The sequence below is a fragment of the Puma concolor genome, chromosome C1 (assembly GCF_028749965.1).
Source record: "Puma concolor isolate L17-30 chromosome C1, mPumCon1.1.hap2, whole genome shotgun sequence".
Lineage (NCBI taxonomy): Eukaryota > Metazoa > Chordata > Mammalia > Carnivora > Felidae > Puma > Puma concolor.
The window spans coordinates 140,320,824-140,346,236 of NC_141674.1; the positions used below are offsets into that span (position 1 = coordinate 140,320,824).

At 44.3% G+C, this 25,413-nt stretch overlaps 1 long non-coding RNA gene across 1 annotated transcript; it reads left to right on the forward strand.

Moving 5' to 3' along the window:
* The first annotated feature begins 961 nt into the window (after window positions 1–961).
* LOC147578467 (uncharacterized) lies at window positions 962–6,284 on the forward strand. The gene is made up of 2 exons (XR_015255217.1): window positions 962–3,968; window positions 5,915–6,284. It is a non-coding gene; the product is annotated as an uncharacterized LOC147578467 (long non-coding RNA).
* Window positions 6,285–25,413: the final 19,129 nt, after the last annotated feature.

A 25,413-nucleotide genomic window follows, 5' to 3' on the forward strand; every position in this document is an offset into this window, starting at 1 on the left:
AAGTTCACTGGCTGATTGGTCCTTACCCTGCTGCCTCCCACAGTGGTCCACATAAGGGAGAGAGGAAAGAGCAGTATGCATTTAAAGATCAGAAAGTATCTTTGCATCCTCTACCTCCTTTGCTAAACTGGCATCTCCACCTTCATTCATTCCTGGCACTCTATCTCCTTAACCATACCCCGCCTTCCCCACCCTGCAACCAGTGTTCTGGAGTAGTTGGGTGGGGATAGACCCACCTCCCCCAAAAAGTGAGTCAGGCTTCTAAATTATTTAGTTCTCAGGCTTTGCAATCCAAACTCTCATCACTGTAATTCTGGGCATTAAGAAAGTGTTTCCCAAAGTGTGGCTCACAGATCACCCTATCAGCAACACCTGAGGAGCTCATTTGCAAATTTCCTCGAACCACCCCAGAGCCTCAGGGTCATAATCCTTGAGGCGGGGCTTCAAAACCTGGGTCTGTAACAAGCTGCCCAGCTCAGTGATGCACTTGATGTCTGAGGAAGCTCTCTAGACTCTCTGGTTGTGCTGTGTGTGTTTGTAGATGTCTCTGCTATTCTGTAGCAGATCTCATTCCCCTTGGGACCCTCTCTTTGGCAGCCTGAGTGGGATTTGTCTGCACTCCGGGAATGTGCCCATAGGGAATGTTGTGCCTCCAGGCTCTCGTTGATATCCAGCTAAAAATGCAACTGTAGATTCACCCAAATTAAGATGAAAATATTTCCACCCTCAGTCGGTTAAGTGTCCGACTTCAGCTCAGGTCATGATCTCACGGTTCGTGAGTTCGAGCCCCGCGTCAGGCTCTGTGCTGACAGCTTAGAGCCTGGAGCCTGCTTCCTATTCTGTGTCTCCCTCTCTCTCTCTGCTCCTCCCCTGCTCACACACTGTCTCTCTCTCAAAAATAAATAAAGATTAAAAAAAAATTTTATTTTAAATATTTCCACCCTCATGCATTCCCTTGCCAATCAGCTGCCTCTCTCCATGACCTCTGGATGTCACTACAAGCCAGGTTTCTGTAGCTGCCCATGCTCTCAGAAAAGGGCTGTCCTTCCAGAAACCTCCAGCTGGAATGAAGGGGTATAATAAGCACTGCTCTGAGGGGCCCCGGAGCACCAGGCAGCAGGCCCTGCTTCCCCCAGACCCCAGGGCCCAGGAGTACTCTCACTCTCTGGTTCTGCCTCCCAGAACTGGGGGCTGGGATGGCCAGGGTTGTACTGCCATCCGGGCTTAAGGCAGGGCAGGGCTACCCTGAAATCCCATGGGGATACCCTAACTCAGCACCTCATCAGGCAAAAGAGGAATGAAGAATTATCTCTGCAGGTTTTCATGAAGTCAAAGACTCTCAATCTCCCATCCCCTTCCTAGACCCTAAAGGGAGCAGGAGACAGGGACAAATTACAGACTTTACAGTCCTGCTTTCCACTGGTCCTCTTACCAAGGAGCAGGGTAAGGAAGACACATATCCTTTGAGCACCAGGGCAGGGACTTGGTCTTCAGAGCATCTCACATGTTCATTTAACAAACATTTATTTAGTGCTGACCATTTGAGGCTCTCTCAGTAGTAATACTAATGGCAGAGATCACACGTGGGTTTCTATGGGCCAGGAGCAGGGCTAACACATCACACGCATCATCACGCCAGAGTCCAAAATGTCCAAGGAGGCAGGAACTTCTCTTGCTCCAGGGGAATCTGCCCCTTAGATAAGTCCATGCAGAGTGGACTGGCAGAGCTGGGAAGGAGCCCTGGTCACAGGACCACACCTGTGGATGGTCCTGTGTCACAGGTAAGGAAATGAGGCTCAGAGGGACAGGGATGTCTGGTTCTTAGTCTTGGTTCAGTCTCGAAACATTGCTAAAAATGCCAACTCCTTAGGGAAACTTCTTCAGCAGGCAGCTGCAATGTGTTTGTTTGTTTGTTTGTTTGTTTGTTTGTTGGCATGTGCATACATGTACTATATTATACACTGTACCATGTAACACATTAATAATATCAGTGAAACATACATTGAATTACAAAATTAAGAATACAGACGAGTAGGCATTCTAATATTTCTTATGCACCCTGGCCTAAGCCTTTTAATCACATCAGGTACATGTCTCTGATTCCTTAACTGTTCTGGTGGTTACTGTGAGGATGAAAAGGGAGAAATACTTTGAAATTAAAATGACTAATAAGTGCAAATTAATCTAAATAATAAGCATAATTTATTCCTATAGGATATCTTGATTGAGCCCCTGTGCATGTCAGGACTTGTGCTGGGTACAGTGGGGAGGTCACAGAGAGTCCCAGCAAAAGCTTGTCCACAAAGAGGCAATTGCTAAGGAGACAGGAGATATAAATACCATTGCCTCGAGTGCAGATGGAGCAACCAGGATGGCTAAAACACTAGGTTCTATAAGACTTCTGGGAAAGAGATGCAACCTTCCCAATACAACCACTAGTAATATGGTTAATCCTTATTCTCCTAAGAGTTCACAATGCTTATTAAATACACTGTAGCAAGAACACAAGCTATACCGTAAAGGGCTGAAAGTAAGACAATGTATCAACTGTCATCATCGATAATGTCTGATCAGTTCAGATGGGTGAGCCCATCGTGTCTGCATGAGGCAAGGTACTAAACCTGTCTAGGAAACACAAGCCAATCCAGGCAATCCATGTGTCTGTGTGTTGTGACAACATAGTTGGAAATAAACTTAGGAAGGTGGGGTCCAAATGGATTAAACCAATGATGCTGAGAGAAAACAGAGGTGTAAATATTTGGTGAGTCAGTTGGCTAGAATGGTAGCAATGGAGGTGCATCAAACACATGTGGGCCCTCTACTACTGGAAGTCCCCCTTCATGAAATGTTCCCCAGCCACAAGCATGTGGTAAGCCTTTATTGTTTTCTTGGCCCTAGAGAGAGTCCAGGGAAAGAGAGAATAAGTGGATGATTCCATGGTCGTACTTGGGAAAGGGCTCCAAGCACACACCTACTAGTGATGGCCTCATTGTCATCTCTGCATCCAGAGGACAAATGGTCAGTAGTGCTATCAAGGAAAAGGGCTGGAGAACGGAGGCAGGAAATCATACCAGCTGGTCTGGAGGGAAGTTATATTAGTTCACTAAGGCTACTGTAACCAAGTACCACAGACTGGGTAGCTTAAACAACAGAAATTTATTTTCTCATTATTATGGAGGCTAGAAGTCCTAGATCAATGGTCAGCAAGGCTCCTTCCTTCTGAGGCCTCTCTCCTTGCCTTGCAGATGGCGATCTCCTCCCTATGTCCTCACACGATCTTCCCTTTGTACATGTTTGTGTCCTAATCTTTTCTTATAAGGACATCAGTGATACTGGATTAGGACCCACCCTAATGTCCTCGTTTTAACTAGATTACCTCTTTCAAGACCCTATCTCCAAATATAGTCATATTTATGATACTGGGGTTAGGAGATTAACATACGTATTTTGGAAGAAGACATAATTCAGCCTATAACAGAAGTGTTTTCTTAACTTTGTTAAAATGAAGCATTGAGAGAAAAAAAGAACTAACCAGCTCACTGTGTGAAATGTCATAAAGGCTTCACTGAGACCTGGTATGAATGACAAAAAGACTGGCCCAACTTAGCCAGTTTGGGCCAGGACCTCAGGAGTGACCAGCTTCTGCCAAAAGTCTTCTCTACAGCCAGATGATGCTATAAACTGAATATCTGTGTTCCTCTCAAATTTGCATGTTGAAATCCTAACCCTCAATGTGATGGCATTAGGAAGTATGGCATCTGGGAGGTGATTAGTTATGAGGGTAGAGCCCTTGCAAACGTGATAACTGTTTTTATAAGAAGAGATTCAGGAGCTTGCTCTTTCTCTCTGTTCTCCAGCATGTGAGGATATGAGAAGAAAGCCATCTGCAAACCAGGAAGAGGGCTCTCATCAGAACAGAAGCTGCCAGGACCTTGATCTTGGACTTTCAGCTTCCAGAACTGTGCAAAGTAAGTTTTGTTATTTAAACCACCCCATCTATGGTAATTTGTTACAGCAGCCTGAGCTAAGACAGATGGCGAGGATTCTAGGAGTGTGATGCCTCAACCACACATGTGAAAAGGAAGAACGTCCTTGATCACAGTGTTGGCCCTATTGCCCATTGGGGTGGAGATGCCTTGCATGCAGCCGCTGTGTGGGCCCCACAAGGTCTGAACTCGAGGCAGAACTTCCAGGGGGCAGGCCGTGATGCTTGCTCTTCTTCCCCAGGAACACGTCCCTAGATTCTTGTTGACCCACTGGCCTCAAGGCAAGTCCCCTTCTTTGGGATGTGGTGCCTCTGGGACGCTGTGTAGTCCAGTTTTGAGATCTCTGTCACTGTGGTGGCCTGAATCTCTGAGAGTCATGGAGAGGAAGCTCTTGCTGATAAGGCAGCGGGGGGTTCCTGGGTGCTGACGCCAGGAGCCATTTGTAATGCTGGTGGAAGCTCTGCAAGGCTCTAATCTGGTTTATGCAAACCCAGTCATTTTGCAGCCCACAAGGAAGGCTAGGAGGAGGGATTTGCTTTGATCTATTATCAAAGAAGATTTTGCATTTATGTGAGAATGGCTAATACTAAAAATATTGCTGTTTGGGAGAAACAGCCAATCTATGTCCTAAATTCAGATATTTGAAATGATACTATAGCATCTTGGAACACCCAGCATTAAACAAACAAATGTGAACTCCCTGTTTCATTCTTCAGATAAAGACCAAATGAAGAGAAGTACAAAGCATCCAAGCACTTGTGAAAGTTTCCCTCTTCTTCTCTAGTATTGGCATCTTCCATGACCTTGTGTTCCAATCTGGCCATAGCTGTTGAAAAGCAGAGGAATGCTTTCCCTAAAGGCCCCTGGCATAAGGCTCTACACATGAGGGCTGGGGTGGGAACCATTGTTTCAGAAAGAACATTCTGCTGTAGCCCAAGGAAATGGGATTGGAGTCAGGAGACTGGGTCTGAATGCAAGTGCTGCCTCTCACCAGCTGTAAGAGATTAGTTTGAGCAGGTTCTTAACCTCCGAAACATCTCCTGGACTTCTCCTTTATAGGATGGGAACAACCGTATTTGACCTTACTGCACCCCCTACCCCGCCCCCCCCCAATCCTCCTCGAGTTATGGGGCTTTTGTGAGAATCAAATGGAACAGTGTAGGTGAAGGTACTTGTAATGATAAAGCATCATACACCTTGCAGGAGACAATTTTGGGTTTTGTCACCCAACATCTTTTCCTCTCCTTCTAGTAGCAGCATAATATAAACTAAATTTAACCCAGACTATAACCCATAACATAAATTTCCTCTGGACAACCAATGTGATCCCACTATTAATCCCTGAACTACAGGTGTACTTGACCCTGGATAGTCCCAGAAGCTGGGGGTGTGGCTCCTTGCATAGGAAAGCCTTGCACCCTCCCACTCTCCTCCTTTCAAACCATCCTCCAGTGTGTTATCCATATTGTAGCAGTTATACAGCTAAAAACCACCTTTCTATACTTTTCTACAGGCAATGATAGGAATGCAAATTATTACCCAAAATTTTCCATTCAAACTGTATTTGGAAGAGATAATTTCCCTGTGATGTTCACATTTTCTTTTCTTTTTTATTTAAAAACAATTTTTTCAACGTTTATTTATTTTTGAGACAGAGAGAGACAGAGCATGAATGGGGGGAGGGCCAGAGAGAGAGGGAGACACAGAATCCGAAGCAAGCTCCAGGCTCTGACCTGTCAGCACAGAGCCCGACGCGGGACTCGAACTCACGGAGTGTGAGATCATGACCTGAGCCAAAGTCGGCCACTTAACCAACTGAGCCACCCAGGCACCCCATGATGTTCACATTTTCTGTAGGCATGCATGCTTATGGACACTTTCCATGAAGCAGTGGTTCCACATCTGGTCAGTTGTGTCTTGGGTTTCAGAAGCAGTTTGGAGGCAATGTCACAAATCCTGGGCCCAGGCCTGAATAAAGCTGGCAAGTTCCTTTCCTTGCTGATCCACAGTGAAAATGTGATGGCCAAAGTAGGTGAAGTGAAGTCCATAATTAAATTCCCAGTTGAAGATGGTGTGGCGTCTGGCAGTGGCTATCGGCCATGTGAAGATGACAGAGGATGAGCTTGGGCACAACATCCACTTAGCTGTCAATTTCCTGGTACCATTGCTCAAGAAGAATTGGCAGAACATCCAGGCTTTATACATCAAGAGCACCACGGGCAAGTCCCAGAGCCTGTGCTAAGGCACAACTTAATAAACCCTAATGCTATTACTAAATAAATCTATCTATCACCTATCTATCTATCTATCTATCATCTATCTATCTCACTCCTTCAGACCATCCACCAATTTTGTAAGAACTCAGTACTGGAATGAAATCCCTCTCTGCTTTAAATATCTAGAGTGGCTTCTGTATTCTGAGTGAATTCTGTCTGGTACAGAAGAGATAGATACTTGGGACCCCATTTGGACCAAGGAGAGACGTATCACAGAATTTCATTCCAAAAGTTGATAAATAGAGGCTAACTTTCCAATGGAGTTGGAGGTTATGAGGCCAGAGCAGCTGGCAGCCATCTTGCCTTCACAAAAGAGCTTGTGTGAGAAAAGTACCAATTAGGGGGCCAAGCCAAGAGATAAGAGAAGCCTGATCTTGACACCATTTAGGTAATTGAATCAAGTAATATGTTGTGCCAAACCTTTCCCTGGACTTTCCAGTTATATGAGCCAATACATTCCTCCTTCTCTCTGAGACAGCTGGAGTTGAGCTAGTCTATCATTTGACCAAAACGTAACTTATTTGGCATAATGATGACCACAGGAGAGAAATAACAGAGCAGCAGTGGTCAGATTGCTATAGATCACATATTCTCAATCAGTGGTCTGCATCGTACAAGTGAACAGGTCTGGGCCTGGGCCTTCTAGGTCACATGAGGGACATGTGAATAATTGGAAAATTCTCCCAGGTGAGCTGGTTCCCACGTGTACCCCTGGTGAACATGGCTACTATGGATCAACGCACAAGGAAGGGAGAACAAAACAGTGGCCATTTCTTGAGAACACTGGAATGTTTGAATCTTAGTTTCAAGCATTATTTTTTTTACTTAATTTTTATTTTCTCCTTTTAGGGTTAAAAAAAACAGTATTATAACCACCAGATGAGAATACTATCAACTGAAATATTTCAGCCCAGCTTGTGTAAGCTGAAGCAGCTGGGCCATTTTTTAAAAAATTATAATAAATAAGTGAATACATAATCAATCCCTCGAGTGCCAGCTCTCTATTCTGTTTGCTCCCAGAGCTGTGATTTTTCGTCTTTATTCTGTGCCCCCAGAAAGAAAAGCAACATAGGGGAAAATGTTGACAGACTGTTCTCTGTGACATCAACCAACAGAAAAAGCTAAATTGTTGATGCTCATTCCAGAAGGCATTTCTACTGTGGGTTTTGGTGGGTGCAGATTTAGAATAACCCTTCCTTTTCTGGATTAAATATTAACTATTTAATACAAAAAGCCACCTGAGAGGAAAACCCAAATGTTTTGATGTCTGCAGTGTGTGTCTGCAATGTGTGCAAAACACAACAGTGGCAGAAATAGGCCTATGGAGTGTAGTTAACAAGCACAGAACTAAATATTGATCAAGCATTTCTCAAGTGCTCGGCCAGGTCTCCTGCAGCCAAAGATGAGCCCGACATGCTCCATTGGTTCAAGAAATTTACTGTCTACAGAGGAACAGACTTGGTGAAAAAACATAATCACTTGATAGAGGATTTCATCTTTGGAATCAAACAAAACTTATTCAAAGACACATCTGAAGCATAAGCTGAGTGATCAAACCAGCTGACTCTGAGGTTTGACTCTTAGGATGGCTCTGAAGTCAGTTCCCAAAGATGATTACTGCAAATATCATGAGCATCCTAGAATGTGCGTTAGCTCCAAAAGTACCACTTTGAAGGGGCAAATTCATTTCACATATAAGTTCCAGTTTGTGGGGGTTTTTTTGTGGGTTTTTTTTTTTTTTTTTTTTTTGGTTTTTGTCTTTAGGAACATATACAGGCAAAAGAAATCCCATGATTAAATGCTTGGTTGACAGAATTCTTCCCTAAACGGAATTTCTTCAAGATGTCCCTGGATGCGAATACTTATTAGGCCACATAAGCATTAACATTCAATTATACTGGCCCATTGCCTGTGCCTTGGCATCCCCTGTAAGGCTCCCGCTGGGTATTGCTGGAGACTTGTCTATGTGAAAGAACAATCTCTGCTCTCAGGCCCTTCTGCCTGGCCCCTCACTGCAGACCGCTGCCCCCAAAGCCACTCATGGCCATTTTGGCCAGGATATCTGGAAGCAGTGCCTTCCTCCTTGAGCTCCTGGACACCCTGCAGACATGGGGATATAGACCTTTATCCCAATCCTGCCTTGTATTTTGTCCTCAGGACCCGAGTCTTGGAAGCTCCCACTGCAAGCAGGTCACTGACCTGCCTGTAGCTTCTTTGCAATCCCAGCCCCTCTACTACAAAGCAGGAGTCCTAGACAGCACGCCATCCAGCTCCACTCCCTCCCTACCAGGGTCTGAACTGAAGTCCACATCACCTCCTCTCTTTCTGCACACTGACCCCTGAGGAGCTGGCTACCAGCTTGTGGCTCTGCCAGACAACACATTCCCATTAGGTTCAGCTACTTCTAAAATAAAGATCAGGCAAAAGTCTGAAGAAGTGAGATTCCCTCCTAACACTTCTCTTGATTTCTGACAGAGCTGACTTGAGGTCAAAGCTTACAGTGAGTTAACAGAATGGGTTCTGGGCAGGAGGCTGCCACTCTCCATTGAAAGGGTGGGGACGGTGTCTGAGATTGACTGTACAATTGAGACACCTCACAGACTCCAGGGGGCAGGGACGTCCAACAACTCACAAGGCCAAGGAAAAGAAAGGTGTCACAGATACTGTTCACAAGGGTTTCTTTTAGGGAGTTACAGTGTGGGGAATGCTCACATTCTGCTTTGTAATGGCTGTAATGTTTTCATTCTTTTTATTTTTTTATTTTTTTTTAATTTATTATTTTTTTTCCAACGTTTATTTATTTTTAGGACAGAGAGAGACAGAGCATGAACGGGGGAGGGGCAGAGAGAGAGGGAGACACAGAATCGGAAACAGGCTCCAGGCTCTGAGCCATCAGCCCAGGACCTGACGCGGGGCTCGAACTCCCGGACCGCGAGATCGTGACCTGGCTGAAGTCGGACGCTTAACCGACTGCGCCACCCAGGCGCCCCGTTTTCATTCTTTTTAAAAAGTCTCTATTTTAAACAGTTATGGGGAGAATGAAACAAGGTTTCAGATGTGGGTGGTCAGTGCATTCTCCTTCTCCCAGCGACCTCCCAGAACTGTACATTTTATTTGCATAGCTGAAGAATACATTATTTTTATATTAAACCAGCAGGACTATATTATGGATTAAGATACATAAATTCACATGACCTTTTTTTAAAAAGATTTTATTATTAAGTGATCTCTACACCCAATGTGGGGCTTGAACTCACAACCCCGAGATCAAGAGTCTCATGCTCTACCAGCTGAGCCAGCCAGGTACCCCTAATTCACATGAATTTTTAAAATAGAACAAGGGACTTAAAGGAATTTTCATCTCTGTTGCTCCGAGGCACACATTCACTCTTGTTAGGGACACTAGAGCAGAAAAGTTTGAGAAGTGGACCCCAGGGAGACCCCAAATCTCCCTCACTGAGGACTGATGGAGTCAGCTCATGTGTTGGAAAAAACACTCTGAAGGATGCATGGTGAGTCAGAAGGGAATGGAGGTTAGGTTCTTGAGCTCAACCCCTGGGTAATAATTATACAGGTTGCCTCTTGAATCTAGAGCGTACTGTGTGTTAGGGCATCCACATACATTTCAACACCCATGTTTTCATAGGACACTGAGCCTCAAGAAGTGAAGAGCTAGCTCTCAGCTGCATGGCCTGAATTCAAGCCTAGGCCTACTGAATATCATCACCCCTGCACCTTTTGAAAATTGTCCCCATGCTTCCCATCTTCTGGCCTTCTCCATCTCCATCCAATATGGCAGGCTTTCAGAGTCCCTGAGGCCAGGCCCACTTATAGGAAGCCATGATGCCTTAGCCAGCTGACTGGGTCCGGGAACCTGCCACTGGGCTCCCTTGACTTTCAACTAAACCCATTCCCTGAACAGAACGGTCTCAGCCATTCCACATCTAACTCCAGGATAAAGTGACTCCATGATTTTCCCAGAGGAATTCTTGGCGATGAATTTCTAGAGGTTGTGGCTGGCTATGAAGAAAAGAGGGTGTCCACCTGCACAGAGTGAAGATGAGGCTTACGTAATCCTGAAAAGGGAAGCTCAACAGCCTAGTGTGGAGGAAGAAGAGTGCATTCTCCCCACCCCATCACATCTCCTTTCAGGAAGTTGAACTACTTGAGTGTCCAAGGGAAAGGAGCCAGCAGTTCCCACCCATGGCACCTCCCGACGTCCCCACCCCCTGGACACCACACCTGTGGCTTCTCTTGCTAGACCTCTGCCTGTAGTCCAGGAGAGAGCATTGACCTGGGGACTTGAAAGCCTTCTGCTTATTGCCGAAGCAGCAGGGGGAGGACAAGGACACTCTCCTCCCTGGTGTGTGCTGTCACTGAACAGGAAATGGCTCCGGCTTTTCTTCCTCTCAGCCTTTGCTTTCTGTTTCAAGTCTGTAGTCTGTATCTCTGAGTCACACAAAACACTTTAGAGCAAACAATAAGAAACAAGTGTGCTTGGAAGGGGAATGTCTTGAATTCTAATGAGCCATTTGCTCTGTAAGGCAACAACATTGTTTTTCGGTTCCAAATTGGACTCTGATCTGTCTACATCTGTTTCTTTCCATACTCTGTCCTCTAGAGCAGGGACTTGGTAGGTGTGAAGCTCCATGAATTCAAGAGGCTGAACAGGGTTTGGAGGAATCATTGGGGCCACACTTTTGGGAGGCTTCAACTGTGATTACACCTGCTAGGTAACCAACCAATGTTTACTTACACTGTGTCCACAGTGTCGGTTATGTGCCAGATACTGTGGTAGGTCCTTGGGATGGAGTATAAAGCAATATGGACAAAATCTCTACTCTTTGAGCTTAAAATCTAATGGGGAAGATAGATGTTAAGCAAAATTTCCAATGACATTGAATGTTATGAAAGAGAAAGGCAAGATACTGTGGATGCAAGTAAAGAGTATGTAGCTTGGCTGGGGGTAAGAAGTCTTCTCCCCAAGAAAGTGACATTTAAGATAAGACCTAAAGGAGTTGCCTGTGTGCAAATGATGAGGAAGGATGGAGTACAGACAGCTCCAGCCTAGGGGATCAACATATGTGGAAAGTTCTGAGGTGAGAGAATGTCCTCGTGTCTGGAGTGAAGAGAACAGGGAGGGAGACCCTGGTTGCCAGTGGAATGCAACTGACAGGTTCCAGGAAAGGAAAACACACCATCAGATTTGCATTTTTTTAAATGTTTATTTATTTTTGAGAGAGACAGAGACAGAATGCGAGTGGGTTGGGGCAGAGAGAGAGGGAGGCACAGAATCTGAAGCAGGCTCCAGGCTCCGAGCTGTCGGCACCGAGCCTGACGCGGGGCTCAAACTCACAAGCTGTGAGATCATGACCTGAGCTGAAGTCGGAAGCTCAACCAACTGAGCCACCCAGGTCCCCCATCAGACTTGCATTTTTAAAGGATCACCCTGGCTGTGGTGAGAAGAACGGAGTTGGAAAGAGGCAGGAATCCATTCAGGGAGGTAGTTGTGCCCCTTTGGTCAGTTGTTGGGTGAGAGATGGTGGTGATTTGCACTGGGGCTGTGGCAGGGAAAGTGGAACCAATAAGAGACTGAGTGAGGAGTAACAGGATGAAAACATTCAACACCATCTCCCACTGGAAACTGAGGAGACGCTTTCTGTTTTATAAATAACCTCGGGCTTCATTCAAGGGTGCAGTCCACTGGATTTCAATCCACTTGAGAAGGAGATGAGAACACTCAGACAAGGAGAAGATCACAATTCCATCTCTAATGTATGGGGAAAACCAGAGCCCTCCACTGGCTGCATACCCTCTTCCGTCGCCCTCTTCTGCTAATGGCTCTTCTCGGCATCCCATAACAAGAAAAGTAGATTTGCATAATATCTGTGAGGAATGTCTGCCAAGAAATGGGTGCCATCATATTTCAAAGGCAATCCACAGCAGCAAGGACTGGGCACAACTCTCCTAATGGTGACCCTTGATCTTGTTTATGCAGCTTTAGGTTATTGTCATTCAAAGCAAGATGGCCAGACATCAGGAAGAACTATCTGGGCTGAAAATGGTACAGAGTATAACAATGTCTCCACCTTCTGAAAGATCCCTCCTACCACCACCCTTCTTTTTCTCTTTCATTGACTGCTTCCTGCATCCCAAATGGTGGTAGCTGTACTGTGGGGGGAATCCCTCCCTTTAGTTTGGTCCCCATTCCACCACTGTCAAGGCAAGTATTCACTGAGATTGGGTCTGTTAAGGTTCTCTTGCTTATAAATACTCTTGGTTGTAAAAAAATAAAATAAAATAAAATAAAATAAAATAAAATAAAATAAAATAAAATAAAATAAAATAAAATAAAAAGAACATTTATTATATTGTATAATGAGGAGTCCAGAGAGAGGGTGGACTTCAAGCTTATCGGATCCAGCAGTTCAGCGTGCTTATCAGGGACTCTGGATTTTTTCATCTCTCTGCTCTGCTGTTCGGCATGTTCAGTCTTCTTGGGGCTGGTTTCCTCTAGGATACAGCATGGCTGCTGGACATTTGGGGCCACCTGCTTCCTTCCAACAGGAGAAAAGTGTTTTCAGTGACCCTCTAGGAGTAGGGAGAAACTTCTCAGAAGTCCTAGCAAAGCTGTCCTTCAGTCCTCATCCTCTCAGAAGCACTCACTAGTGAGAAGGTTGGCCTCACTCTTATCTGCTGAGACTAATTAGGGCTGGAGGTTGGGTTGGGGTCACCTTGCCTTGGGTCACAGGGGCTGTGTGGAAGAGTGAGTGCCTGGATGGAATTGTTTTTTTTTTTTTTTTTTTAAGAAAGAGCCAGGGAACAAGAGATGTTGGGTCAGCAGCTACCAGGGTCTACCACAAGCTCTGACTGGGATGGGCACTACAGGGGCTGTAGGAAAAGAGAATTGTAAGTTTTGAAAAAACATTTCATTATGGAAATTTCATTACATATAAAGAGTAGACAAAACGGTGCAACCAACCCCCACATACACATTGCCAAGCCTTGACGATGAGCAACTCCTGGCCTTTTTAATCTATTTTCCTACCTGCTTTCCTGCTTCACTTCGTGATAAAGCAAATCCCAGACATTGTATCATTTCATCCAAAATTATTCTAGCATGTATCTTTATTTTTTTTTTTATTATTATTTTTTTTTCTTTTTTTTTTTTTTTATTTATATATGAAATTTATTGTCAAATTGGTTTCCATACAACACCCAGTGCTCATCCCAAAACGTGCCCTCCTCAGTACCCATCACCCACCCTCTCCTCCCTCCCACCCCCCTTCAACCCTTAGTTTGTTCTCAGTTCTCAACAGTCTCTTATGCTTTGGCTCTCTCCCACTCTAACCTCTTTTTTTTTTTTTTTTTTGTTCCCCTCCCCCATGGGTTTCTCTTAAGTTTCTCAGGATCCACATAAGAGTGAAACCATATGGTATCTGTCTTTCTCTGTATGGCTTATTTCACTTAGCATCACACTCTCCAGTTCCATCCACGTTGCTACAAAAGGCCATATTTCATTTTTTCTCATTGCCACGTAGTACTCCATTGTGTATATAAACCACAATTTCTTTATCCATTCATCAGTTGATGGACATTTAGGCTCTTTCCATAATTTGGCTATTGTTGAGAGTGCTGCTATGAACATTGGGGTACAAGTGCCCCTATGCATCAGTACTCCTGTGTCCCTTGGATAAATTCCTAGCAGTGCTATTGCTGGGTCATAGGGTAGGTCTATTTTTAATTTTCTGAGGAACCTCCACACTGCTTTCCAGAGCGGCTGCACCAATTTGCATTCCCACCAACAGTGCAAGAGGGTTCCCGTTTCTCCACATCCTCGCCAGCATCTATAGTCTCCTGATTTGTTCATTTTGGCCACTCTGACTGGCGTGAGGTGATACCTGAGTGTGGTTTTGATTTGTATTTCCCTGATAAGGAGCGACGCTGAACATCTTTTCATGTGCCTGTTGGCCATCCGGATGTCTTCTTTAGAGAAGTGTCTATTCATGTTTTCTGCCCATTTCTTCACTGGGTTATTTGCTTTTCGGGTGTGGAGTTTGGTGAGCTCTTTATAGATTTTGGATACTAGCCCTTTGTCCGATATGTCATTGGCAAATATCTTTTCCCATTCCGTTGGTTGCCTTTTAGTTTTGTTGGTTGTTTCCTTTGCTGTGCAGAAGCTTTTTATCTTCATAAGGTCCCAGTAATTCACTTTTGCTTTTAATTCCCTTGCCTTTGGGGATGTGTCGAGTAAGAGATTGCTACGGCTGAGGTCAGAGAGGTCTTTTCCTGCTTTCTCCTCTAAGGTTTTGATGGTTTCCTGTCTCACATTCAGGTCCTTTATCCATTTTGAGTTTATTTTTGTGAATGGTGTGAGAAAGTGGTCTAGTTTCAACCTTCTGCATGTTGCTGTCCAGTTCTCCCAGCACCATTTGTTAAAGAGACTGTCTTTTTTCCATTGCATGTTCTTTCCTGCTTTGTCAAAGATGAGTTGGCCATACGTTTGTGGGTCTAGTTCTGGGGTTTCTATTCTATTCCATTGGTCTATGTGTCTGTTTTTGTGCCATAGCATGTATCTTTAAAAGACAAGAACACTTTTGTTTTTTTTCAATTTTAATTGCAGTATAGTTGACATATAATATTAAATTAGTTTCAGGTGTACAATCTAGTGATTCAACAATTGCATGTATTACAAAATGCTCACCACAATAAGTATATTACAATATTATTGACTGTATTCCCTATACTGTACTTTTTACACCATGACTTCTTTATTTTATAACAGGAGGTTTGTACCTCTTAATTCCCTTCACCCATTTCATCCATTCCCCCAATGCCTTCCCTTAGGCAACCACCACTTTGTTTTCCATATTTGAGTCTGCCTCTCTGCTTTTTATTGTTGTTGCTATTTGTTAATTTGTTTTGTTTTTTAAAATCCACATATACGTGATATCATGTCATAGTTGTCTTTCTCTGTCTGGCTTATTTCACTTAGCATGATGTCCTCTTGGTCCATCCATATTAAAGGGCACTCTTCAAAATCAAACCATGACATTAATTTAAAAATAATTAATTAACAGTCATTCCTTAATATTATCAAATTATCTAGTCAGTGTTTAAATTTCTAAACATTTTAAATTGTCTTACAGGTGACAAAAGTTCTGTTCATAGTTTGTTCAAAAGTAAATTCTTAGAGATCAGCCCTTAACTTACTTACTTACCCAACTTCTTAACTTACCAGATAAGGAGAGTGAGATGTGGAAGAGTTGAAATAACTTCTTACCCCAGGGCCCTCAGATTTTATTTTATTTTATTTATTGATGATTCTAACCTGCTTCATTTCATGATGTATTTGAGGCAGGTGGTTACATACTGGGAGACTCCACAATTCATTCATTAATTTAACAAATATTCCTTCAGCATCAGCTATGTACAAGGCACTCAGTGAGGCTGGTGCAAGCACATGGATCTATAATCACAAGACTTGAGCTTTGACTGACATCTAGGGCTTCTATCTACGACATCAGGCCAGTCTCCTCATTCACCGCCATAGTGCCTGAAATCTCCAGAGGGGCACTCTTTGGGATTAGGGAGTTGTCTTAGGAGGCCCTTCCAAACACTCACCATATTATTTTTGTGGACAGTTGTTCTTTTGAGTTGCCCTCATGGAACACTCTTCCTATTTTGGAAGAATCCTAAAATAGGAGAAAGGGCTATACTTTCTACTACAGAAACTGAATTTATGGATGGTCTTTCCCCACCTCCAGAAAACTGGAGAGACACAGGACTTTGTGCTCCAGCCAAATGCTACAGCCCAGGACCAAAGGCCCAGGCCAGTTGGAGATGATCCACAGGTAGTACAGCCAGGTCAAATCCAAGGGAACAGTGCCAAGCAGCCAGAACCACCAGGGTGATAACCAAGAAGACATTCCCAAAAGTCACTTCTGCTCAGCTGTGCTTCCCATAGCAGCTGATTTTTTCCTTCTGCTATGCTCTGTCTGACCTTTCAGTAAATGACTCCTACCTAAGTGCCTAGAGTCACTTCTTGCTCTGGACAAGCAAAATCTCTAAGAGAGTCAGTTGATAACGATCACCCATTAATAATATGTTGGGGCTTTTACATTGTTCTGATTGCCTTATCAAATTAAATATTTGCCAACTATTAGGAACAAATGGAACAGAGGATAGGGCTATTTTGAGGGACACTTCCGGGGGTAGGGGGAGGACACAAGAGGTTCAGACCCACCATGAGGACCTGGAAGTCTAGTATGTTAGCCCAGGATGCTGGGTGACTGGAGGCTGTGGGGGAACTGCCACCTCCTTCCTAAATCTGAGTGGTGACCCTGAAGAAGATCAGTGCTCCACAAAGATCTGTGCTTTGTACAGCCTCTGTCTGGAAGGAGGTGATAAATGGTTCCTTATAACCCCACATGGAGGAATCTGCTCCTCCCACCCCATTCATTCAGACAGAACTATAGCCAAGTGCCCTTGGAGGAGAGATGGACAGGGTGACATTGGGGAGTCTAGCTGGCTGCTAGGGGTGGTGTTCTTCCCGTGTGGAGATTGCTGGGAGAACCTGGAGGTGCCGCTTCCTGCTGCAGGTTGGGGCTGGCGGCATCCAGCCAGGCCCTGGGCTCTGCTCCTCCAGGCATTTCTGCCAGTCCCCTAGCTGAGGTGTCTATCAGCCCGGGGTTGGGGCCACAGCTCAGGGGAACTGGCTCAAAATGCTATGACCCTGGGTTTCTCTCATGTGCTCTTCCACCTTTTAAACCAAGATGAAGCAGGATTATCAACTCACTGGGCAGAATACTCACTGCCCTTCTAGCTTCATGCAGGAAGTTGCTTAATGAACTCCAAGATAATTACTTGCAAGGACGAGATTTCTTACATTGCATCTGTGGTTTCCTGTCCTTTAGAACGTTCTTCCTGCCCTCCCTTCTTATGCCTCTCACTGCCTGTGTGTCTTTCTGGGCTCAGGTGCCTCCTCCTTCCCTTGACCTCCTCTCTCCTTATTCTTTTAATTTTATTTTATTATTTTATTTTATTATTTTTTAATATGGAATTTCTTGTCAAATTGGTTTCCATACAACACCCAGTGCTCATCCCAAAAGGTGCCCTCCTCAATGCCCATCACCCACTTTCCCCTCTCTCCCACCCCCCATCAACCCTCAGTTTATTCTCAGTTTTTAAGAGTCTCTTATGGTTTGGCTCTCTCCCTCTCTAACTTTTTTTTTTCTTCCCCTCCCCCATGGTTTTCTGTTAAGTTTCTCACGATCCACATATGAGTGAAAACATATGGTATCTGTCTTTCTCTGTATGACTTATTTCACTTAGCATAACACTCTCCACTTCTATCCACATTGCTACAAAAGGCCAGATTTCATTCTTTCTCATTGCCAAGTAGTATTTCCTCTCTCCTTATTCTTGCTCTACTTCCTCTCCCCTTCATGATGCTCCACAAGACTTATTTTCTTCCTAACCCGTGCCCTTGTGTTCTTGTTTGCTTTCTGAAAATATTTCCACTTTCAAGGGAGTTTTGTGGTCATCTCTGACTCTCTCTCCTGTTAGATTGCCAGCTGTGAAGGGACATCTATCTTTGGCCCTGTTTCTTCCAATCCGATGCTGTTATGGTTGGATTGTGTCCCCCTAAAAAAGATATGTTGAAGTCCTGATTCCCAGTACCTCAAAATGTTATTTGGAATATATTGCCATTATAATGTGTTAAGATAAGGTTCTATCAAAGTAGGATGGGCCCTACTTATAAGGAGACTATACAACATGACTGGTGCCCCTATAAGAAGACAACCATGTAAAGACACAGAAATGCGGGGAGAACACCGTGTGACAACAAAGGCAGGGACTGGGGTTATGTAGCAAACTACAGGCTAAGTAACACCACAGATTGCCAGCACCCTCCAGAAGCGAAGAAGAGTCAAGGAAGTATTCCCCTATGTGTTCAGAGAGAGCATCATCTTGCCAACATCTTTATTTGGGACTTCTGGCTTCCAGAACGGTGAGATGATACATTTCTGTTGTTCTAAGCTAACTAGTTTGTAGCACTTTGTTTTGGGAGCCCTAGGAAATGAACACAAAGACCATCAGGAAGACCCCAGGAACTTCTGAATGTTTTTTCTACCACCAAACCTGAGCTTTACCAGGTTCCCAGTTCCTATTTGGAAATCTCCTTGTTGCTGATAAGGGTGATGTTTCCATAAGTGAAAGAGCTCTTTATATGTTTGAATTCTGTGACACATGAAATCTGAGGTGGTTTGTTGACTCCCACTGTCCAAATGTTTCCTCTACCTTCTTACAGGTGTTTTCTGTGAGTACCTGAGGGCAGGGTCTGTTTTGTTCACTGACACAAAATAGATTCTCCATAAACCTTTGTTGAATAAAGACCTGAACCAGGACCTTTCCACCCCTGCCCACATGGAGGGGCTAAAGCTCCTTTGCAGGGGACAGGAAGGTGGCAGGGCTAGAAGCAGTGACTACCATGGTCAAATGGCAGGGAATAAAAAGGTTATTTTTTATTTGTCTGAGGAATTCAAGTAAGAGATACAGCAAAGGCAGGGTCTACCTTGGTTTTCTATCTTGTGGTCTCAAGTTCTCTATTGCCTGAGGGTTTCCCAAGCGTTGACTCTCAGAGTGATCCCACCTGATAGATAGAGCCCACCCAGGTGGTTGCCACTCAGCACTCCAGCATGGAGTCCCCAAGGGGAACCTTGCCCACCAAAGTATCTATTTGACTCCAGAAAAGAACAGGGAGGCTGAGGGCAGGAGGAGCTGTGGACCCACAGATTGCATGCTGAGAGGCCAAACTGTTTCTCTCAAGCTCTGGCCCTGGGTGCTGCACAGGCAACAGAGCTCCATCCATGGATGGAGCCCCTACTTGTGCAGGGCCTGGTGCCAGACATGCCGGTAAGGGGGGAGAGGGGAACCAAGATAAATAAGCCAAAGTCTGTGCTCTGAAGAAGATGAAGGCCTACCTGGTTAGGAAGCTAAGACTTGTCCATACAAATGCATTAGCAACTCCAGGGCAGAAATAGGTGCCGTGGAATTGGGCAGCGTGGACGGGCTGTCGGAGCTCAGAGAGAAAAGGTGTCAGCATTAGCAAAGGGAGAGAATGGCTGGTGGGTGTCAGAACTAAGAATGCCCTTGCTTGCAACTAGACCTTAGCAGAAGAAGAGTGGAAGTGTACTCACAGGGGTGAAGTGTTAGCAGAATCGCGAGTTTAGGCATGAAGACATGTTTAAAAGACAGGCCCTGACCGTGTGCGATCAGAGAGTGTACAAGCCAACTAATAATTCCAGGGCAGACACTCTAGTGTGGATGGTACTTCAGCTTCTGACTCAGGAACTGATGAGCCCTGATGCTGAAAGAGATGCAGAAGGGCTGGGTTCCAAGTTACAAAGGGAAACACCAGCCTTATTTTCTACTTGGATAAATAGCATCCTGATAGTTTGGTAATGAGTACTTCAAATAAAATACAGCGACAGAGGTAATAAAGCATCAGTCAGGTTATTAAAAATGGCAGGAAGCAGTCTATTGGTAGTGTTGGACCAGAAGAACGATTCCCTGGGGAGCTCATGTCACTTACTCTCTGGTTGGTTTGTACTTGTGTCTTCCCTGGAGTCTGCAGGGTGAGATGGGCTATTTAGGTAGTTGGCCAAGGGGGAGCCTTGCTGAGCCTGCCTCCGCACACCTTCCCACGTGGTCTTTGGGAAATGGACATCGTAAGCTTAATGATGGGGCTGTGCTATGGCAAGAGAAAACAGCATGTGCATTTTCTTGTGACAGTGTTAATATGGAATCCATTTCCAAGAAGAGATGAGCATCCACAACCAACATTAATATGATGGAATAAATGGAGACAGGTCTTACAAGCTATTAAGCCAAATATGTTCACCGTAGGCAATTGCTTTTCTTTATAATGGCACTTACAGGTAAATTGGTTAACATGCAGTAGTAGTTAGTAATTGATGTTTTACACGTCACCCCAAAGCAGAAAATTAGAGGCAATACATTGCTGACTTAAACTTCTTCCACTGAAGATCATCAAGATGGCACCCCTCTTGGCAAACGAAATACCTTTACTTTCCCAGACTTATCTGTGTTCATTTTCAACTCAAATTGTTCAGCTGCTGTGTGTCTGGGACCCTCTGCCACCCCCCAAGGAGGACTCCATTCCTCTCATCTGATCATTAGGTGTTTAATCACCGATACTTCTGCCACTGCCGCAGTCTCGGGGCCCTCATGTGTGAGGAAGTAAGCCAAACATGTCTATCTTCCTAGTCATCCATATCGTTTATGGCTCTGTAAGTAGATAGAGGAGGGTCTACTTTAAGTGGAGAGTGGGGTGCCCTTGAAGGACTTATATGCTAACCTCTGTCTGAAAGATGGGGACAGGCTGCTTAGCCCAGGGCTTGGCACGGAGCAGCAATCGATAGGTACCTGCTACCTTCCTGAGACAACCAAAAATAGTAAAGAAGTGAGGGAATACAGGAGAGACATGCCATATACAGATGCAGACTCACAAAATTCAACTACAGATTGCTGGGCCAAGAATGAAGGGCAGGGGAAGGTTTTCAAATGGCTGTATAAGTGCTCAGGGCTTCTGCCCTTGAGTTCACACAATGCTCATCTGCCCTGGTGTGAGGAAGGCCTAAGAACAGAACTCTGCTCTGCCCCCAGGGTCTCAGCTCCCTCCAGCCTCTCACGGTGTCAGCACCCTACATGCTTAGTGTGATTCCTGGGTTCAAAGAAATATATGTTTCACACAATATAATTCTTAGGTGCAAGCCAACTACACATCTAGTATCTGACCAAAGAAACATTGATCTATCCTTCTTTGGCCAGAAGGAAAAAATGGTTTCCATACTGGACATTTTGAGAGATGATGTATTGGTCTCCAGTATGGCACATAAACACCACCCTGTGAGCTGTATTCAGAGGTTGACTTCAGAGACTTTTTAGGGCAATTTTGACTATGTGAGGTTTTTATCTTATGAGCAATCTCCTGCTTTCAGATAAACCGCTCTGTGGAGAGGCCACTCTAATCAGACCTCAGTTAGACTACTGTCCACTTTGTTGCACCGGGTCAGCCCCTCTCAGCCCTTTTGCCCCTATTCTAGTGAACTATGATTGTCCAATTTCATCTCTAATCTATATTCCATCTGAAGTAATTAGATGGAGAGGGAAGGGGGAAGCAGTGGTGAGGAAGGAGGTATGAACAGAATCAACTGGTAAGAAGAAACTCACTCTGCCCTTGCCCATTGTTCCCAAGTCCGGGAAGCCCTGTGCATGGCCCTTTCCTCTTGGAAAAGGCTTAACAATTCCACACAAGGAAAGCAAGCTCCTATGGAAGAACCTGAGGCAATCGTTCCACCTTAGTAACAAACAAGCCTTGGACAGCAGGCCAGGGCTGCAGCAGTGATGCTGACAGTGCCATCCCATCTCAGCTTCAGGGGCACCTGGGACCTGTCCTCATCTTTACTCCAGCAGGCACCTGCGTGTCAAGCCCAGCTTCCATCTTCCTATGGCAGCCATCTTCAAACCAGGGTTCAAGTACACCTGAGGGTCTACTCTAAAGAGGATAAATGTCCATGAATGATCTAAAGAGTTTTGCTTTCAGAATCTTTACTTCCAAGTACAGATTTCTGAAACTGTCTCACAAAAGTTCCCATGTCCCCCTCACTCATGATAATCTCACCACGGAGCTTTACTCTAGGGTATGAAAACATCAAGCCCCCCCAAAAAGTGGGGAGGAATTGATATATTGCTTTCTGGAGAGGCTCTTTAATGATTCATCAAGGCATCTTTGCCTCTTAGGGCTTCCTGTCTTTCCCTGTCTTGCATGTATTTCCGTTAAGGCTGAAGCATGGCCCACATTGAAATACTCTAAATTTAGAACAACTAAAGCAGGATAGGTTAGTGGTGCTAAATTTTTTACACAATTTCTCTCAGATTCAATCTGCATGATTGAGTAATTAAACCTATCTTATCAAACCATCTCATGAAATATTTATTCTAATTATAGTTAGTTCTCATCTTATGGAATGTTGAATCTTTTGTAACTCCTAACAAAAATAAACTTTAAAAAAATGTGTATTTATTTATTTTGAGAGAGAGAGAGAGAGAGCATGTGAGCAGGGGAGGGGCAGAGAGAGAAGGAGAGAAAGAGTCCCAAGCAGGCTCTGGCACTGTTAGCACACAGCTGGATGTGGGGCTCAGTCCCACGGACTGGGAGATCATGACCTGAGCCAAAATCAAGAGTCCCACAACACTTAACCAACTGAGCCACGCAGGTGCCCCAAAAATAAAATTTTCAAATTAAAGGTATTTAGATGGCAACTTTAATTTTTGCGGGGGTAATGTATTTCCTTAAAGTTACTTTAGGAAGCATGCGTGTAAAAGGGTTTGGAGACCACTGATCCAAGGCCTCTCAGGCTCCCCTACCCTCATCCCACTTGTGTAAGCCCCTCCCACTTTCTTGAGCTATACTCTTCAATATGTAGCCACTAGACTCATGTGGTGAGGACTCCAAATGTGGCTAGTGTGAGTAAGGAATTAACTTTTTGTCTGGTTTAATTTTAATTTTAATAACCACATGTGGCTAGTGGCTATTATATTGGACAGTACAGACATAGAATATTTCCATCATCACAGCAAGTTCTGTTGAAGAGCACTGGTCTAGAGTATCCTAGAAATTGTTAGACCTTTAGAAACAGGTGCAATTCTAGGCAAAGCTGTAATATGGTGAATAATATTTAATTTTTTAAAAAGATAGTTCAGGCACATGACACAAAATTCAAAAGATACAAAATGGTTTATAGGACAAAGTTAATTTCTTTCCTACTTCTTTCCCTAGTCACCCAGTTTCTCCCCTTACCAATTTCTTGCTATTCCCTCCAAAGACATTTGACTCATATGCAAGTATAAATGTGTCTCTGTGGCAGTTTTAAACCATAGCCACATTTATTCTTTGCCATTCCTCCCATTGAAAGGTGAGTTACGTCCCTTCACTTTGACTCTGAGTGAACCTATGACTATATCAATTGATACAGTGTGGCAATACTATGTGATTTCCCAACCAATGTCCTAAAAGGCCATACAGCTTCCACCCAGTTTGCCAGAACACTCACTCTTAAAGTCCTGAGCTATGATGTGAGAAGTCCAGCTATTCTATGACCATCATGCTGGAGAGACTACATGCAAGTACACAGGTCGACATTCCCAGCTTTGTGTACTTTAGCCTTAACAACCCAGGTGCCAGACTCAAGAGTGAAGAAGCCATCTTGATTAGCTACCTGTGACTCATGAGAGGGATTTTATAATTTGATTAGAAAGTTTGGTTAAAGAAAGAAAGGAGTAATAGATACTTTACAAACTAAGCAATGAAAAAATGAGGTAATTAGTAACCCCAAGAAAAACAAAGTTGACCCATAAAAGAATAACATATTATAATGGTTCAGCTGTGAGTACTTAAGTGACAACAGTGCAAATATTGAACATTGACTTAACTAAAATTGGTGATATAGCTACACTGGGAGGATGGAAGGAGGGGAAATGTGTACAAGGGGGTTCAGGAAGACAATTGAAAGTGTCTAAAATTGAAGAAGCTAAAAATAGCTACATTATTTAGAAGTACAGGTATAAATCACAGAAGAAACAGACGGGAGATACTAAAGCATGTGCATCCACCAGTGGGGATGATTCAGTAGAGACGGAGGCACTATGGAGGGTGACTGCATGAATGAGGGGAGGCCACCCTGAGCACCAGGGGACTGATGGCCCTTTAATGGGAACAGACATATCTGACTAGAGGGAAGAAGAGGCCAACAAGTGCACTTGGGTAGATTTCAGGGAAAATGGGGAAATGAGGGAGTTCTCATGTGACAGCTTCTCTTTTCTCAATGAAATATGAGAAGTATTCATCAGTTGAGTAAGAAGCAGGAAGGGACATGGGAGTTTTAAAGATAAAAAAGGTATAGGGGTGCCTGGATGTCTCAGTCGGTTAAGCATCTGACTTCAGCTCAGGTCATGATCTCACCGTTTGTGAGTTCGAGCCCCACATCGGGCTCTGTGCTGACTGCTCAAGCCTGGAGCCTGCTTCAGATTCTGTGTCTCCCTCTCTCTCTGCCCCTCCCACGCTCACACCCTGTCTCTCTCTTTCTCTTTCTCCCTCTCTCTCAAAAGTAAATAAACATTAAAAAAATCTTTTAAAGATAAAAAAAAAAAGGCATTAAAATATGAATGCTGGTTTACCAGAAAACACAGTAATGTTACCTAGCAGTTATGTACACTCCTTTGAGTTCTGTGATCATGAACATAAAGTGAAAACAGTCTGCTTACAGGGCAGACATGGTTTTCCATAGCAATTTTAAATTACTTGAGTGTAAGTATAGAGAAATAGATGATTGGATCCATTTGGTGTTTTGTAGGGTTCTGTCCTAGAAGACAAGGGGATCGGACAGATGAGAGGTTTTGATGGGAGGGTCCACAGTGATGGACTTTATGTTGGAGAAGAAGATTGAACACAAGAGGTGACTGATGGAGAGCAAAAAGTGTTGGAGTCAACGGAAAGGAGATCTCAACAGAGTTGAAGAATTATTTCAGTGAGCGCTTGAACAAGTGCATTGAAGGAGAGGAAGCTGGGGAAGATGGTGGGCATAAGGGCTTGCAGAGGCATGAAGTTCTGGTGGTGACAAGGTTCAGATTATGACCTTGAGGTGGAATGAAGGAAGAAAAGGCCATTAGAGATGAAAAGATCAAGGAAACAGAGAACCCAGGGTGCTGGAATGGACATGGGTGTAGTTAACCTCACTGAGGTTGACAAAAGAGGGCTGTGTAGACAGGAAGACTGAGAGGCAGGGCCTGTAGCCCTCGGTGAATGGGGACATGATCCAGTGATAGAATCAGGCAGGAGGACTTTCTACCAGGCAGGGGCTGTGTAAGAGGGAATAAGAGTTATGGTCTGGGAACAACAACAGAGAACAAGCAGACACCTGCATTTACCATCTCCTGGCCTTTAAGGTTGTGTGCTCCAAGAGATCAAACGGGCTCTCCCAGAAAGAACTGCAGAAGTACAGTGTCCTTGGGATGAGCCTGGCTCTAACCAAGCCAAGAAGTGGCAGGGAAGGCAGTCATAGGCT